The following is a 19,479-nucleotide window of genomic DNA, read 5'->3' on the forward strand; positions in this document are numbered from 1 at the left end:
CTTGGTCTGGCTGCGTACTTGGCTATGGAAGTCGCTGGACCTTTAATAGGCAAAGGTTAGGAGGGCAGTGCCATATGCATGTGTGCTCCTTAATCACCCTGATGTTCTGTTCGTGCTCGAAGTATAGGGTGTTGGCCAGACAGAGGCAGATTATGGGCCTAATTAGTCTCTGGTCTGCCCCAGTATGATGGCTCTTTTGTTGTTAAGCATCATTCCTACCTGGGAGAGGACAGGAGGCTATTGGGACAAGTGGAGTGGAGAAGTGCTAACTAAATCAGTTTTCCCAAAGAAGCGACATCTTTTAAGTTTTCTGATTGCTTCTGTGGCGTGAATTGCCTCTATTAGCATTTAAATGTTATTCTCCCAACTCAGTGTCTATATTGTCCTTTGAGAGGCAGGTCTGGCTAGGTAGGACTGTATGAGATTCAGGACACTGTCACATTACAGAGACCATTTGTTGTAGTAGTTTTGCTAAATGGGGTATCTCTCCCCGGGTCAAATGTGCTGTTGAGAAGCAGACAGTTCACCCAACCCTTTATGCTGCATCTGTGCCATGGAGCCCTGTTCTCACTCGGTCCCTTAAGCCCTGTGACAATTAATGGTCTCTAATCCTCTGGCTGTTTGAGGAAGGATTATTATATTTGCCACGTTCCTTATAATCTTTCTTAAGCATGCTCTAATGGCTGCTTCTGCAGACAGAATATTAGGCTGGAGAAGTTTTTGTGCGACATAGTGTCATTTGAGCTCTTCTCATGACCTATTCTCTCAGCCTTTATCCTATTTATTCAAATTCTCTTTTGTATCACATTTTCACATTCCTGACAGTTTATGCCTGACTCCAAAGAAAGTTAACAATTTATTTCAGAGAACTCAATTACAAGCCTAAATTAAAAGGAGGCAAGAAGAGTGCAGATACACTGTGAAATGCAGAGAAGAGCTGGTTAGATTTAGACGTTTCTCCTGTTGCTGGCTTCAGCTTCTGCTGCCTGTACCTGGGAGATGTGAAGGAACAATTTCCTGCCATTAGCTGTAAGGACTTGAGGGGGGATACACACTGCTGGCAAACCAATTCTGCAAGTTATGTTTTGGGTCAAGTCTCTGACACTGAGTCTTATGTTTTGAAAATTTAATAGAATACCTCGTGGCCTTAGTGACTTTGTTTTGTAGGTTGGGAAAGCAACTGCGCGTCAAGAGAAAAGATAAGGGGTGATAGAATTATCATCTCCTGATGAGAAGTTGCTGTTACGGAAAGTCATTTATTGCCCATATCCCAGTGCATATAATTTTAAATGTCCAATAGAAGAAGCTGCAAGAAGCAGCTTCTGAAAAAGGCCGTCGCTCTAGAAATAATTTTTGGCATAGAAGCAGATATTTAGTAGATTTTCAGGCAATACTGTTATTTGCTTTTTAAAGCAATGATTTGAATAATGAAAAACGTAGGACAGAAAAAGTAGGGAAGAGAGGAAGAAACCTCAGAAATGGTAGCTCTGAGACCTTTGCAAACCAAATGGTAATCCAGACTCCTAACTGATGTATTCTTGCTCCATTGAAATCAAATGGTACTATCTGAGCTTAGAACAGCTGAGAACCTGCCCTTCTCAGAAGCAGGTTTGGATAAAGGAACAACATTCCCTCCCATTATGTAGGCAGTGGCATCCTTTAGATAAATTTCCAGTACAAATCTGAGCTCTTTCACTTCTCATCTGTGTTATGGTGGTGTTAGTAACTGTACTGTGCTTAGCTTTCATGTTTGTCACAGAAAACAGAGACACACAGGCACTGGTATTGCTGTAATGTGCCCTCAGATGCCTGTGTAGCAAATACTTTCACCTGGAATACTTCCCATGGCTCCCTTTGTAGACCTCTGACCTGTTTATGTGTCTAGTTTAGGATGAGATGAGCCAGGCTTCATTCATTGTAAAGAGAGTCTACATATATACATCACTACCTCAGAGGTAGTTAGTTTAGTTAATTGACAGTTAGTTGTGATTTTTCCCATGTGAAAGTTCCTAACGTGAGCTTTCCATCTTTTGTCATGTGCACTGGGTATTGCAAATAGTAGAACAGCTATTACAGACCTCCTTAAAGAATGGTTTTGTGATAATGTAATTACTATCCCTGTGCTGACATGTGACTACGTAAGTCAGCCCCTATTGTATTAACAAAACAGTTTATGGCATTGTGGTGGCTCGTACTATTAATGCAGTTAGTTCATCATATTACAGAGACGAAACCTCCGGCTGTAGACCACAGCTTAGTTAGCCTGTCAGGGTTTCAGGACGTGGTTTAGTGGGCAGGGTTCATGGTTGGACTTGATGATCTTGAAGGTCTTTTCCAACCTAAATGATTCTATGATTCTGTGACTTAGACACCCAAGTTAGAATGGTTTTACAGTGGCCGATCTGTGGTAATTCAAACGTGAAGCCCTGCGGGTTGGCTTAGCCCCGTGGCTCAGAGCTAAGTCAGCGTGTCTTCCTCTGCAGCTGCCTGGCAGTCACTGCAGCTGAGCTGGTGGATGGCAGCTTTAAACCCTGCAGTAACATTGAAGTCCCTGCAATGGCTCGTGTCCGGATCAGAGCTGTGAGATCCATGAATTAGCTAATAATCTGATCTTGTTACTAGCCTCCCCTCTAAACACCTGTTTTATTCTGCTTCTCTCCTATCTCTGTGGTCACCTGTTTCTCCTTCAGCTTAGAAAAAATTGTTGGCTTAGTATTTACAAAAGGGTTTTTTGCAAGGTTTTTTTTGTGCCACTTATTGTCTAGTTTGTCATCAGCGTTGTCATCTATCAGCCTTATGCTTCCTCTGTCCTTGCTGCTGCCTCAAGTACTACTGCTTGTTTAGTCTTAAAGCTGACATTTCATCTGGCACCTCCAGAGGGAAAAAGAGAGGCCACCGGCCATGCCTCATGTCCAACCACTTGACAGCAGTGAAAAAAACCCACGGCAGTGTATCAAGACATTGTGTCTCATTCACTAGACAAACTTCGGGGTGCGAGACAGAAAGTGATATTGATGATGCCGAAATAACAGACTTCTGAAGCCATGCAGCATGTTTTTGTGGAAAACAAATACGGAGCACTCAGAGGTGTTAAGGTGAACTGCATGCCATACGGCAATAAAACATTGCTGTTATGTTGCAGTGTGTTGCTGGTACAAATTGATGTGGGACTGTGTTTAAAACACTGCTGCTGTTCTGCTCTCCACGGTAATTTTTATCTTGTAGTGACATCATCCTGCTGTGTAATTGCGTATGATCCTAGAGGCATCTGCAAGGCCTGTCCACCGTTCTGAGCAGCATGGTATTTATGGTGGGGATGCCATAAGAGCACTTTAATACCACCCATTGAATCTGAGACTTCTGTCCTATAGGTTACTAAATGTCATGGTAACAGGAGGTGTTGACGTGTGCGGGAACTCTCCAGTTAGAGCCAGAACAGACAGATCATGGGGTACCGGTCTGCATCACTCTAGTAAACTCTAGGTCTCATCAGAAAATACGTATCTTTGCTTAATTCTAACACAGTTGCTAGGTCATTTAGGTAGTGACTACCTTATTTTGAATCTGATGTGGTACAATGTGAATTTTTGTCAGATAGATATATAGATAAATCATATCTATATGTCAGATATATTGTCATAGTCCTTTTTCTGGAAGGTCCAGATTTGGAGCAGGAAGTTTTGGGGGGGAACATTTTTCAGTTAAAAACAACAATTTTCTGGAACATGGCAAATGCATGAAAGCATGGATCTTGTTTAATTCTCTGTGGACTAAAACCTGAGACAGCTTAGAGTACACACCCCAGATTTCTTATTTTTAAACAGAGAGAAATTTTAAGGCAGTTGCTTGGGATGTTGAAAGCTGACTAAGGATTTTTTGCATGCTTCCCAGATGAAAATAAACATACCTTTTGAGTGGCTCTGAAGGAAGAATGATCTAAACTTGCTGGGCTGGGAGGGTTTGTCAAATTGTTCAGGAGTATCTATGTGACCTTGTTAAGCCCTTGCAGCTCCTGGTTTAGAGAATGCCTGAAGCATCCCAAGGCTCGCTGTGCATTGCTGCGCTTAGCTGGAATTTATCAGCAAGTGTAGGAGCTAGCAAAGAAGCAATATTTTATTGTCAGTAACCCCAGGGACAGTTTTAGAGATATTGAAGTAGTGGATCATTCAGTCAGTATCTACTATATTCTTAGTAGATTTTGATTCAGACTGGACAAATGTGTGAAGCAGAAGCTGACAAGAAGGAATAATAAGACTACAAAGTCTGCCCGCAGGATGTGACAAGGTTGTCCCAGGATCACTATAACTGCTACTGAGTTTCTTTAAAAATATATAGTCACTGGTGATGAACAGTTGGTCAACTGTTTTATTATTACCTCAAGCTCTGTTTGGTTTCGGCCTTTTTCGTTCCATAGTAACATGTATTTTGTTGTGTTTGGTTATTCCATGAGATTTCTGCCAGGGTGTAGAAGTGTTAATGTTGTGGTACTGTTGGTTGTTCCAGCAGAATCAACATGTGGTTTTGGAAGCAGAAGACAGGGATGGGATAGATGTTATTTCCCCCTGCTAGATTTTATGACTGCTGATTCTTATATTGTCAGTGAATTCTACTTACACTTCTGAGGAAGATATCAGAATTGAGTGCTAAAAAGGTTTAATTGTGTTTCATTTTATATAATTTGACATTAGTAATAAAAGTAATACTGTTACATTACTGGGAGGTTAAAATGCCTTAACAATATAATTAGCTAAAGTGTGCCGTAAGGAATACTAGTTTTATTCTTTGTTGCCATTAACATTCATTAATTATTTTATTTATGACTGCAAACAAGCTCACTAAAAGGATTAAGAGAATGGAGAAAAAGGAGAACAGATTTAGTTTACTGGGTCAATGCTGAAAGCCCCTTTCTTTTGATTAAAGAATTAAGGCTGAAGGTGAACACATCTGAATTTTTGGCTGCAGACCTGGATTGTTTTACATTACTTGAACTCCAGCTGACTTAGTACCAAAACAGTATAACTTTCGTCAACTCCAATTTGAACAGTTAATGAGTTTTACCTCTACAGGGAAAAAAGATTTTTAAGTGAGAAAGTTGCCTGGAAGGAAATTTTCTCCTACTCTGAAGTACTTTCTTCATGCATCCTGTTATTTGTAAACTTCCACCTTTTTGCATATTCCAGGATCTTTTTAATCATGTAACGATTATAGAAAATGGCATGGCTGAGTGATGTAAATTATTTTTGTCCTTTGATATAATATGCACAGGATGTGTGGATGTTGCTGTAGTTAAGAGCTGATCCAAGAATACAAGGCTGAAGGATTCCTTGCCGTGCCTCAGATGTTTTAAATACCCTTATGAGCTACAGGAATGAAACCTGTGGAGCACATTAACATGTAGCAGCTGATGGGATCTAAATGAATGTAGTAAAAAAAAGCAAAAAGCTACTCTCTACTTTGCAAATAGAGTCACAAGATAGAAAAGCTCTAGGATATGTATTTGAGTGGACTGCCAGGCGAATTTCTGGTTTTGTAATCACTATCTATATGCTGTGTTTGCCTATTTCAGAAGGCAAAGTTGCTGTTCTGGAGTTGCCTGTGTTTCACCATTTTTCTGTTAATCTTTGCCTAGGGAAGCAAGTCCTTGCTTAGTTTCACCAGTTTTCTGTTAATCTTTGCCTAGGGAAGCAAGTCCTTGCTTAGTTTCACCAGTTTTCTGTTAATCTTTGCTTAGGGATGCTTAGGGAAGTCCCATTCTTGTGGTAGTTTCTGTGCAGGGGTACACAGCTGCTTCAAGCAATGAATATACAAAGTCTGGCTGGACTTTCTGGTTCCTTTGTATGGGCACCTTTAACAAGCTCAGGTGTGTAATGGATTCTAAAGAAATGAGAGAGTTCACATCAAGAGCCCATCCAGCTCTTCATGCATGCCTGCACTTCCCTGGGGGCAATAGTGGAAACCCCTAGATGCCACTCAAGTTTTACTGAAGAATCCCTACCAAACATCATCTTGTTTTGTTCCCAGTTCATTGAAACTTCTCCCTCAAGGACAGAAGAGAAAAGCAGAGACACTTCAACTTGGAATTATGAGTTACTACACTTTAACTATTGCTAGTTAAAATATCTTAAAAGTAGATTTGAAAGGTTTCTTTTGGGGATCCTTTTTTAACAGGTTGTAAAAATGTGGTAGTTAATTAGGAAAAATATATTTCAAATTTGGAACATTAAAAAAAATAGGAAAAACTTCTGTAGGAACTGCTGATATTTATAAACTTTATGGTCAGAAGGGACAGTTGTCTTTCTGCACTCCCAATTCCCACATGATGCTTCAGAATTTCTTAGAATAATTCCTATGCAGAAGTTAACATAAGCCAAAACCAAAACTTGGGGTTGAAATAGTCTGCAAATTTTTCGGCTTCTACCTTTGGATGTCCATGGACTCCTTCTGTGCTGTTTGTGAAAATGAAGCTCAACTTTGTGATGATTTCATAATTTAGTGCGTTTTCCTGTTTGGTTTTTTTTTCCCTTTCCTCCTTCATTTCAGAGCAAGAACCACCACTGGATAATGTGTATGCATTTTCGTTGTTGCCTCTTTGTGTGCAAATATGTACAGAAAATGAGCATGGCACCTTTGAACCTTTGATTTAGTTGATCTGTTGTTCTAAGTTCAAGTTTTGAAACCTTGCATTTGTCTGGCTCTTTGCTTTGTGCACCCTCTCCACTTCTAACATTCCTTTTAAATCCAGAAGCGGGCTTGCTTTCAGTAGAGGTCTCATCATTGACTGGGGCTGTGGTATGATTTAAAATGCAGCTCTCTCTTGCCATAAAGACCACCAGCAGTGGTGGTTACTGGGCTATTCAGAAGACTACCTATCCTGCTACCTTGTATTGCTCCTTATTCCTTGGTCTTTCCTACCTGTCTGCTATTTCTACAGGTGCCTTGTCTAAGCTTGAATCGGAAGGGAGAGGGGCCATCACTTGCTCAGAATTTGTTCTGTGCTCAGCAGTTAACTCTATGGGAGTTAATTAAAATGCCCACAACATTGCAAATGTCATCATGATCAAATAACATGGTTAAATGACATTTTCACCCTATTTACACAGCAAATATTGTATAGCTCCTTGTTGGCATGATATTAGTGTTGAAGTTCTGGTTAAGATATCCCACTTCCTTTATTGCATTATTTTTTCTCCTTCATTCCGTAAGTATATTTACCCCACTTTTCACCAGCTGCATGTCCTCACCCCAAACTTCAGACTTCCTTGAAACAGCAACTGACTTCCAAAATCTTTTTGTATTCCAAGATGCATTAAAATCAGTGCTGGCCTTGTTCATGTGAAGCAAATCCTACACCACAAATTTTAGCATCAACTCCCTACAGCCCCTTGCAACCCAGCTCTGCATTCGTGTGCCACACACCTTCCTGTTGCTTCATCCAGTCCTTTGACTTTCATATGTGCATTGTTTCCCTGATGCATCGAGTGGTAGCTGGAGAATTTGGGTTTCACCCTAACGAAATATAACCAGTCTGTGATCCAAGAATTTTTGAGGGGAATCTTGCAGCCACAGCTCTTCTCTGCCCCAGTCCTCCCCTGGGGATCTGTCCCATTAAATCATAAATATTATTAATAAAAATCTGCCACCAACCAACTATATAGTTATCAGCAGCAAAAATAGGATTCCTGTGAAAAAAACGGGTATGTGGCAGCTGCAAAAGTGTTACTTCTTCCTTTAAAGAAACAAACCAAACCTCAGAACCTGCACGGATAGCACCATGTCATGACAATGGGCCAACAGCAGGTTTCCACAACTTCTCAGAATAGATATTTTGGTATCTGCTATAAGCAGAATAGAAAAGTTTAGCTGAAAATGTTTATGGCTATGCAGTTTGTACGTACTTAAATGACACACAAAACTGCATGCTAATCACAGCTCTGTACTGGGCTATGAACCTCGTAATCCCATGCCTCAGAAAAGTGGATACCCAGTGCAGAACACAGATGTGGGGGCAAGTTCCTGATGTGAATGGAGTCAGACTGCCAGTGCAATCCATTTTTTAATATAAAGGCATCTTTTTGTGAGTGTCAGTCCACTAAATTAATTTGTAATTACAACCCAATTTTTTTCTTTTATCGGGCTTTGAAATTTCAAAAGGTGGCGAGGCAGAAATGCCTTAAATACTCTATAGAGTTTAAGATGCTGCAAGGTAAATGAATTGCTAGTGCATCCGAATTTTGAGTGAAATTTGAAATGGCAGTTGCTACGTGCTGAACGTGGCTTTTCTTAATGAGGCTCAATTATCTCAGTATTAACTAAAGCGCTGCGAGGAGAAACTGTAGGAGGGAATTCACAGGCTGGAAATGACTTTCCAAAATGTGAATGGGATTGCAGCCTTGCCCGTTGTGGTACGCAGAGTAGAGTGTGCCGTGACAGCAATAAACGGCACTTTGGTATGAAGTGCAGCAGCTGATGGGCAGGGTGCAGTGTGTATTTTGTTTCACTGACATTATAACCCACATTTCTGCAGCTCAGGCATGTTCTTGTTCTTCTTTTTCTTCTTTATTTAAAGTGCTTTTTGCTCAGAATGGGGATAAAGTGACAGAGCTTGTTTCAAAATGGATATCATGATTCTTCTTATTTATATAGTTTGCGACATTTGTAGCAGATTAGACCAAAGTACACTATAATGAAATAATATTCCATGAGAGGCCAGTTTTGTAGGGAGAGCTAATATCTTTTATTAGATCAGCTGAAACAGCCGGAAAAAACAGGTTGTCTTTCAGGCATGCAGTGCCTTCAGCAGGTTTGACAAAGAGGCAGCAAACTCAAAGCAAAGAGCAGGGAATGAAGTAACACTCCCTGTTACTTTTTAAAGCAGTTTTTTCCTTGAGAAATATGAGCCATAAAAGTGCCTAGTAAATGAATAGAAGATGCCCCCCTGCCTTTTTTTAAAAAAGTTGATTTACCTTTTCCATGAGAAATAATGTTTCTTAAAAAATTCGTATGGTCAAAAATACTGTCTGAAAGCCAAAAATATCACTTGTAAATGCTCTCCCCACTGCCTCTTAGGATTTGTACGTCTCCAGCTTTCTTCATCTTCCCTTGGCTGGGTTCCCAGTTTAGGGTATATTTGTTGGAATATGCCATGGTCTCACTCCCTCCTGGAGAGAGAGAGCATTTGCATCATGGCAGATACAGTCCGGCTGGCAGCTCTAATTGGGAAAAGAGATGGGCACGTGACAAAACTCCACTCTGACTTGCATGAAGTGCTTATACATGCCCACATGTATATAAACTTTCAGCATTTGGGTGTGGGTTTTACATTTTAATAGGGTTTTTTCTCTTAAAATCTCAATATCCTACTTAACATTTTGATTGAAAATGTTTGACCATCTACAGAAAGTAAAAACTGGACAATGCTCTACGCAAAGCCTCGCTGTGTTTTTAGTAATTTGAAGGGACCCTGTTCTGTATGTAGAAGCCGATAAACAGTGGATGACTGCTTAGCTTTGTGACTTACCTGGAACCAGGAAATTTTAAATTATGCTGTAGTAAATACCATGATCATGAGTAAGAGAGAATGCTCCTCTGCTAGGGAGAGAGCCTCGAAGGTCTGTGCATCCAAACAGGTACATTTGTGGGTTTTTGTGTGTTGGACAAGGGGGGACTCATGCAGTGGAGGGTTGTCATTACCGATGGCTGTTGACACTTTTTTCAGTGTTGGAAGGGGACTTGGGGGAAGGGAGGAGTTTCAGAGATTATTGGCTATTTTGAGTTTTGCTGAAATGGCTGCCGTGATGATTTTACTGTACTGTCGACGATAACTAGTGCGCCTACAGCCTCCGAGAAGCCTCCTTGTGTTACGTGGAATGAAAATAAATCAGTGGGCAGGTTGTGCTCTTTAGTGCGATAAGCAGTTTTAAGGACTATCTCTTCCCATAAATTTAACATATTCCCTTATTCATTACGCACACTGTAAGTGCCATTTCCTCAAGGAAAATGCCACAGACACCCACACATGTTTTCAAAGACGAAGCTGTGATGCTTTGCTGTGCTTTGCCAAGTGGCTGGTGCCAGCCTGACTGCACAGGGCTTTCCCTCAAGGATTTCACTTACACTGTGTTAGCTGAGTATCTCTTGAGCTTAGCCGTGACTGGTTTGAAAAAGGCAAAATTTATAATTAAAGGAAGACATTTTTATAATTTCTGTTATTTGATGTTTGCATTTTTTTAATGGGTTGAGGGGATTATGCTAATTGTGCCCCATTGTTAACAAGCATGGCAAATGAAATTTTCTCAGTGCAGTTTCCAAATAAAGCAGCATTTCGTTAATCCAGAAATTTGTTTAGAAATAATATTTCTTTATAAGTCTCCCATACCTCTCAACACATGTACTAGCATGTGCCATTTCTGCATGAAGAAGTTTTTTTCATTTCTGTGCCGGTTTGTATTGCTGAATTTGTACATGGATGCATTGCTATATGCCAGGTCATGACTGGTAACTAAAAGAATCAAAAGATAAATATCTAATGACAGCTTATAGTTATAAGAATTGGCAAAATCACACTTTCAGAAAAGTACATGCCAAACCGTTTCCTTGCAATGATGTGAGGAACTGTGTGATCTAAATCATGTTAAACCACTGGTTCTTTGTTCTAGAAAATAAGTTATCAATGTACTACTACATGGTAACGTTTTGAAGGTTTTCTTTCCTGTCCAAGGCTGGGAATACTTTTTTTGTTGACTTCAGGCGTAAAAGACTTTCTGTCATGTAAAAACATGTCTATTTAATATTTCATTGCATTCATAACATCGTGATAGTAGAAAGGCGGAGACGAAAATCCTGCAGCATATTTTAAGGAGAGTCTACACAAGAGCTAGTGCTAAGTAAAAAAAGGTATGTATTTTTAAGAAATTATTAATTAAGAGTAAACAAAAAGTACGCGGACTAGGTTATATACAGAAGTGTATTTCAGGGAGTGGGCAGGCTTAAGTTCTCAAGAATGACTTGTCTAATTCAGATGTAAGAAGAAATAACAGAATTGCTCACAGCAGGGTGAAATGAAACCAAACTTTTGATACATTTCCTATTATACTTGTGTACATTATGTTTATCACCTACCCCCCCCAAAAAAGAGAAAAACAATATCTAATAGCTCATTTCATTTGCTAGTCATTCAAATTATTTCCTGCTAAGGTTTTGATATTGCCCTTTGAGAGATGTTATAAGAAATGGAGCCTCGGATGTGATTAGATCCTTGGAAAAAATGTGCATTTCTTCCCAGTGGATCATCCCCAGTTGCCTAGCAAAATTTATATAGAAAATAGGATCTGGCTGAGCTCTGATCACTTTATCCTGTGTTATGCTTCAGTGCAACGAGTGCTAGGAGTGCTTTTAGAGAAGAACTTGTATGTGTTGTCTGAAAGACACAGACAGTTGAAAACACAGGAGAAATTAGTTTTATATATAAATGGAGTCCCTTTTGTTTCGTATTTGGAGTCTTGTTACTGTTATTTCTAACATTTTAGTTTAGCTAAGTGGTTGGCTGGACAGGCGTTTCCCCCACAGGGTCTCTATCAGAGCTGTCTCTTCCAAGCACTGTCTCCTAAGTATTCAGCATATTTTAGCTTTCTGTCTGGCCCTCAGCACAGACCCTGAGAATAATTTAGCACCTTCTTCAATGTATGTATTCACACAACTTAGCTGTGAGGAAGTAAAAGTTATGCTTAATGACCTTGCTAACATCAGTTAAGCCTCAGTGATTAGCAACATCATTCACACCTGCAGCTGGAGGCAAGAGGGCTGGGCAATCTCACCACTACCTTATATTACAAGGCAGGGAGCGAGTGTGCATTAACAAGGAAACTCCTATTCTCTTTTGCAAACTCTTTTTTTCTTTAGCATTTTCCCTTCCTCTCCCATCCCTGCCCCAACTAAGAGAATCCATTATCTAACTTGCCCAGCGTGTACGAAGCCTATGGCAGGGCAGCGTCTTGACTGTGTTTATCAGCTGTGGGGACAGTTGCCTTCTAACCTGCTGTGTCCCTTTTCTCAAATAGGTGTGGTTTTGCAGTTTTATCCAAAGGTGGCAATCAACAGAAACAGCACAAAATACTGATATTCATATTTTTTTTTTCCCATAAGCAGACCCGCTCATTATATCAGTTAGTGAAATTTAGGATGACTTTTAGGAAAGGAGCTGACATAAAGGACTGGGACGTACTTAGCAGTGATGTGTCTATAGGGGCATCCTTTGCTAGGCCAAAATCTGCTAGTGCTTCTCTCTTGTTCTGTTATAACGGAGGAGAAGTGCTTCGTACAAGACCGGCCTGTTGTGTGTTTTGGGTACGCAAAGCATTTTGTGCATCGCCCACCTCAATAACAGTGGCCAAAGATAAAATATCATTTTATCAGCCTTACATCACCCCTTATGTTGCACAGAGAAAGGTTCATTATCTTGAATCCAAGTCTCATGGCATGTAATTGTTCCCTCCAAAATCTTTCGTCTTACCTACTTTTACTTGGGAGGAAGTAAAGCAGGTGGAGCCAGGCTCTTCTCAGCGGTGCCCAGTGACAGAACAAGAGGCAAAGGGCACAAACTGAAGTACAGGAAATTCTTTTTAAATGTAAGAAGAAACTTTTCCACTGTGAGGGTGGTCAGGCACGGAAGCAGGTTGCTCAGAGAGGTTGTAGAGTCTCCCTCCTTGGAGATATTCAAAACCCAACTGAAAATGCCTGTGAGCACCCTGCTCTCGCTGACCCTGCTCAGAGCAGGGAGATTGGACCAGACAATCTCCAGAGATCCCTTCTACCCTTAACTATTCTGTGATTCTGTGAAGTTGTTATACAGTAATTTATTTGCATATTTGACTTCAATTATGAAGCTGTGTCTGTATTAGTAAGAGGGTGAAGTGGTCCCATGCTTACAGTCTAAACTGAGACCAAATATGAATAGACAAGAGCCCAAGAATGAGTTCCCAGTGACTGGTGGTGGATTTGTTTTGATACAAAATTTTAGCCTTGGATGGGATTAATTTCATTATTTTGTGACTGCCATTTAATACGTTTAATGAAAAGTTCTTGTAGCTTGTTCAAATGCATAAAATATATTACACTTGCAAACCTATTTATAGACCTGGCTAAAAATACCAGTGCATGTGTGCATGTGGGTACATACTGATGTTTGATATATTTGGTGACAAACTAATACACATGGCTGGAGATGATATGACCATGACAGCCCAAGAATAACACTTTGGAGTCATGATAATTTTTTCCATGAAGACATCAGCTCAGTGCTCAGCAGCAATAAAGAGAAAAATTATTAGGAGAAGAGTAGAGAATAAAGCAGAGGAGATCATTGTGCAGCCAGGTGTTTTTGTGGTGCTCCCAGGACTTTAATCCCATGTGCAGGTCTGGTCCTCATCTCTCAGACAGGACACTGGACAAGGTTTGGGAAGGAATGACAAAGATGATCAAAAGCATGGAAAGGCTTCCAAACACAGGACAACTGAGTATGCAGGGACTCTTTAACCTGGAAAAGAGATAATTTAGGGGAATATAGCAGTGGTCTACAAAATCATGCATAACACTGGAAGAGTGAGTGGGTAGGGCCTGACTATTCATGGTTTCTGCCAGTATCAGAACTTTTGGCTATCAAATACAGTCAGTAAGACACCATTTCAGAGCAAACATAAGATGATGGATCTTCATGTAGTAGGTGAGAGACACATGGAACTCCTTGTCAGAGGATGTGGGATAGACTAGGAGGTTTACATGGGGGACTGGGCAAGTATTTTAAAGGGAAGTCAAGGCATTAGAGACAATAGAAAACTGCCGTAGGCTCAGGAGATCCACTGAGATAGATAGAAACAGCTGGAGGCTGGGAAGGTGACAGCAGGAGGGTCTTGCCCTGTGCTGATTCTTCCTTAGGTGTCTGCATGTGAAGCAAGATATTAGGGTAGGGGGGCCCTTGGTGTGAATCTGTACAGCCTGACGAATTGTGCTTTTGTTCAGCTTTTTAGAGGCAGCTTTGCGGTGCTGGATAGTATTGCAGTAATTGCACAGCTGGATGGTAGCTCCATTTCAGTGTTAAAATCCCTTGAAGCTTTTGAAAGCTTGGGCTTTCTCTAGTTTCTGTATCGGATTACAAGTTACAAAGAGAGAACCACTTGAATCCCCCCTTTGCATAATTTGAGTCTTTTCTTTGTGAATGTAAGGATTTTTTAGATCAAGTGTCACAACTTTAGCTTAAAGCCAAACAGGGATATACTGATGCCTCATCATTTCTTCTGGCATGTTTTAAAAGAGGAAAGTGGACCATTAGTGAATACAATGGTAGCTGAGCCTCCCTGCATTGGCTCGTGGGAAGTTCTGACAGCAAAGTATGGCCCTTCATGGCCGAAGGGAGATACTGTAGAGCTCAGTGCTAAAAAAATCTGCATAAATAACATTCGCTTCAGAACATGTATTTATAAAGATATTTTTTAAAGTTACTGGTTTGTGTTGTTTCTAAAGCCTGTTTTACTGTTGCACTGTGTTAGTGTTGAGTTGTGGAATGCACTCCACTGCCATGACTGAAATAGTCTTCAAGCATAGTAAGTACCTCTGAGAAAAAAAGTTTCTTGATTAAGACGTTGATTTTGAACTCCAGCAGTATAGCTAATCTCCAGCTCTGTCAGGGAGTTGCTGTATAACCTACAGAAGAATTTCTGACTCAGTATTGAACATCAAGGCTGCTTAACTTTGGCGTTGTGTCCACTTCTCTTCACTGGCCGTCTGGGGAACCCGAGTCTGGCAGCGTAGCTGATAGGCACTCTGGGTCACTCACTGCTGTCTTGTCAAGTTAGACATACAAAATGCAGTCTAAATATGGTCCTCAGCATCTCTCTTCCCTGTTTTGAAACTAAGCAAGTGATGCTTTTTCTTTCCCATCATTCATCTTCCAACCTTTTAAGGTTCCTTGGACAAGAACTGCCTTTTACTCTGTTTATTCATTGGCTGATATATGAGTATACACACAGAAATGATGCAGTATGTGTGATTATAGTGTAAATGAGGGAGGTCTAGATAGAAATAAATCTGTCCAAGCTAATTTTGACATAGTAGGTGGGGTATTTTAAAGGCGTAGGAAAGCACCTAGAGTTCCAGCAGGGAAAGGATGTGCTGATGCCAGAATCAGGGAGGGAGAATGATTTCCAGCTGGTAAGCACATAGCTAGAGAAAAAGAAGGAGCCGACTACTTTTTAGGAAGCAAATGCAGGTTAGGAGGGAAAGCAGGGTGTACAGAGACTTTCTTCAAAGAAAGGAGGACTATTCTGCAGGTCCAGAGTGACTGGAAGGTTCACTGCTGACCTGTGTAATGATTAGTTGATTTCCTTATTTTGTCCCCTCTCCTTAAATAAACTAAAATCCTGCAAAAGAAAATGTTGAACAGAAGGACGATCGCTGTTTACTCACCTAGCTTAGAAAATGAAGAGACCAGTTGCCTTTCTGTAAAAGCTTCTCTATTTCCCTTAAATAAATTTAAACAGAAATTTTTAAAATAAAGTTTTCAACTTTCTGGGGTTTCGCTATATTTTAGTATTTTTTTTTTAGTATCTCTGTAAAGGTGGGTTCTAATTATTCTTTCAGATGACTGATCTGGAGGGAATGAAATGGTAGTGAAAAAACAGGAGAATTAAACTCTGTGAGGCTTAATGGACTGAGAGTCATGGAGCTTAAAGCTGGCCAGAAAGCTTGTCTCTTTGTATCCACAAAATGTGTATGTTTCAGGGGAATTCCAAGGCTTATGATGTAATCATTTTGGAACCTTTAGCTCATCAACATTACCTCATCATTGTTTTCTTTCCTCCTCTTTTAATATGATGGAGGATATTTGTAGCACTGACTCTTCAAGAGAAGAGAAGTGACACTTCCTTAACTTCAGAAACTTTCGCCATTAATGAGCCACAGGTCAAACTAAAATATTGGACATTTCAGTTTTATGCCATCTTGTTGCTCATCATAGTTTTATAGCTCTTAACTGGCAAAGTCTTCTTCCTAAATGCTTTTTCTTTTTACAAGGCACTGAGGAACTACTTATGACAGCATTTCCAAATTTACAGAGCTTGAAAACAAGTCAGATTAGTGGGTCTCAAATCCTTTTAGATGCAGTTGGCAGTCTTAAGAAAGCTGACTTAATTTTTTTTTTTTTTTAAATGATTGCAAGGTGCTGAGGAGCTATTCATGACACAGAAGGTGCTCCAGACCACTCTGTATTTTGCATAAAACTAGGCAGATTTTTTTAGTTTGAAATTGCAGGGCTTGCAAGTGTCCATGTGGTGAAAGATGGAACTGAGATTTGTGTCTCAATGAATGCAGAAGTGCTACAGGTACTTACAGAAACATGACTGCAAAATACTGAAATGCATGAGAGTGTCACTATGGATAGACCTGTTGGTAAACAGCTAGGCTTCTGGACCACAATATTCTGTACTTTATAACTGATGACACTATTCTGTTCTCCTATTCTCTGGTTGCTTTTTAGTCCCATATCTGTTCATTCTTATGAACTTTGATTTTAAAAATAATCCATAAAACTGATATAAAAAAATCTTTATTCCATAAAAACCAATTACCATCAGTTTTACAGTGTTCTTAATTGAGTCGATTGCATGCACTTCAACCTGTTTCAATTAGAGGTTCAGTGTGGTCTGAAGCTGCTATTTAAAAGGTGGTTTGGATAAACAAAACAGTAATATCTCAGACTTCAGTTATATACTGCTGTGGCCTCATAGGTACAGACCCATCAAACTCTGAAAGAGCAGGAATTTGATTTTTCAAGACCCTTGGAATTCAGCGGACTGACTTTGCTGTTATTTTCTGTAAAATATTTTGTAACAAGAAGGAGCAAGGAAAGAGGAGCCACAAGACCTGACTTTTAAAGTCAAACCTGACAGAACTGCAGTGTTTGACTTTTGGCATCATCTTCAAAGTGCTAAAGCAGTGAGAGCTTCAGGGATGTGACAGCTTCAGAAAACAAGGCCAGTGCTCCCTCTGCCATAGTGTCTGTCTACAGAATGTGAATAATAATGGTCTTTAGTTCACAGGGACCTTCTATACAAATTATTTTTCTTTGCTTTCAGAGCCCCAGATATTAAAATATTATCATAAAACTTCCCTTTGTGTCTCTTTCCACCTCTCTAATAGCGTAACCTGGAAAAAAGGAAACTTGACTGCGTAAGCAGTTTGAGTGGGCTTCAGACCATACGTCCATTCTTGCACACTTTTTTCTGGCATTACCATTTACTCACCATGGTGAGCAGAACCCCATTCTGCTTGAGAACAACAATGACATGCATCTAAATATTTCAAAGGGAAAATTTCCCTTGAAATGCATCCTTCTGTCCTTGTAAATTGGTAACTGGTTTGTCATTACAGGTATTACAAAGACGTTAGTGGGCGTTTATACTGAGATTCCAGCAGCTGACTTGAGAATATGTTGAGCTGGGAGGGGGGAGGAAGAACAAAGGGCGGAAAAGAGGGAAGAAGAATTAGATGAGAGACAGGGAAGAGAGATATATGTAAGAGGACAGAATAAATCTCTAAAGCTTTCAATGGCAAACTTTCTTTTCTCCTTTATAGTCTACAACCTTCCTGATTTAGGAGGACAGGGTTATAAGATTCTGTTATTACATCCAGCCCTTAGTCATCACAGGTAACTGTGCTACACATTTAGCTAAACATGTATGATCCCAGTGAGACTGCCTAAATTTAACTGAGGACTTCTCAGTGATCAAGGATTTGGAACGAACTGTACGCTCAAAATGAAAGCCAGGAGGAAGTGGAGACACTCAGCATGTTGAAAAGAGAAGTTTGAGCATAAGATGTGACTGTGCAACCATTCTTGATGTCTGTGAGAACTTTGTCCTGTCAACAGACTTATGGGAGAATCAGCGAGATGATGTCTGCAATGTCACACTCAGCAGAGTGACAAAACAATCAATGGCATAATTGGTCTCAGAACAATGTAAAAAAATCATTAGGATACTAGCTAGTACAGACTTAAACTAATGCAAATTGCATGGATAGAATGAGGGACAGAGAAGATAATTGCAGATTTTCAGAAGTAAGCCTTTTAAAACTTGGTTAAGCAAGTGTTATTCATGTTTTGTTAACAAACCAGACCAACATGTAGACAAAAGCATCACATTTTGGGTACTAAACTGTAGGAAGCGATGGAAAAGAGTCAATTTTGGGAGTTGTCTCTCTAAAATGATCCAAGTAATGGTAAGATTGTCTGTGACTTGGTTTGGTTCTATTGATCAACTAGTGATTGCAAATCAAAATAATGTAAAAATGCTCTAGTTACTAATTTAATCAGTTCTTAAATCTTTCATTTGTTGTTGTGGCATGGATTAGAAGAATGTCTTAGGTTTTTGAAAAAAATTCCCCCCCTTGGAAGGAATCATTGTGATTTTTTTCTTGCAAATTGAAAAGCCTTCTCTTGTCAAGCGTTAGGCTTCTGATATTCACTTTTGTTAAGAGTACCAAAAGTACCTGTGTTCTGTCAGTAGCTGCCAAAGCTCTCGCCACCTCTCTCATCACCTTGCTGGATAGTCCTTAGAGGCAATAATGTCATTTGCACTGGTGTGACTTTTGTACTGTACACACATATGTGTAATATCAGAATATCATAGACCTGGAGGGTGAAGAATGTACATAATGGTCCTATGGGACAAGTTAATCCAAAAAGCTTCTGTTCAGTGTCCCATTTCTCTTAAGAGGATTTACAGGACATGGAGGCTACATGTGCTGGAGGAAGTTGTAGTATGTATTTGAGATGAGGTGGAACGCTACCATATAGCGTAAGTGTTGCCATGGAAAAATGAGTTAAGTCATATGGTGAAAAGAAAATCCATCTGCCTGGGAAATTTGCCATAGTGGGGGGAAAAAAAACAAAAGTTGACTTTAACTAAAACAAGATCCAGTAGGGAAGCTGTTTAGGCCAATTTCAGATGCCATAACTTGGCTGCTTTTTCTCCAGTACTGGCCAGCCCTGTCACATTACTATTCAAAATATTTTCAAGATCGCGGCTTGTTGAACTGAGTCCTGGAGTGCAGCCAGGTGGCCTGGATCAATGGGAAAGGGTAGCAGCACAAGAAAAAAAGAGTCACGGAGTAGGGGATAGAGATGGAATATGGCTGTCTGCCTGGGTGCTGTCCATCTTGGGCAGAACAACGGAGCGGGACATATCTGCGCCTTCACCAAGATGTGTTTTGTCTCTCCCAGAGAGTTACAGGCCCTTTGCAAGGTCTGCCAGACCAGGCTCGCTCACTCACATGTAATGTGGTGTTGTGCAGTATTGAACTGAAGAAGACCACGTCTCCCAGTGCTTTGCATTGCTGTCGCACCTGGTTATAAGCCCTAAAAAATAAATAAATCAGACCACCCCAAAGACAAATCCTTCATCGTGGTGACTCGCACCATGTTCTGGAGGT

At 40.2% G+C, this 19,479-nt stretch overlaps 1 protein-coding gene across 2 annotated transcripts in view; it reads left to right on the plus strand.

Annotated features, from left to right (window-relative positions):
* NOX4 (NADPH oxidase 4) overlaps positions 1-19,479 on the plus strand; it is a 105,551-nt gene that overhangs the window by 48,130 nt on the left and 37,942 nt on the right. The window lies entirely within an intron of this gene.

Source organism: Haliaeetus leucocephalus, unplaced genomic scaffold (assembly GCF_000737465.1).
Source record: "Haliaeetus leucocephalus isolate CR32 unplaced genomic scaffold, Haliaeetus_leucocephalus-4.0 Scaffold616, whole genome shotgun sequence".
Lineage (NCBI taxonomy): Eukaryota > Metazoa > Chordata > Aves > Accipitriformes > Accipitridae > Haliaeetus > Haliaeetus leucocephalus.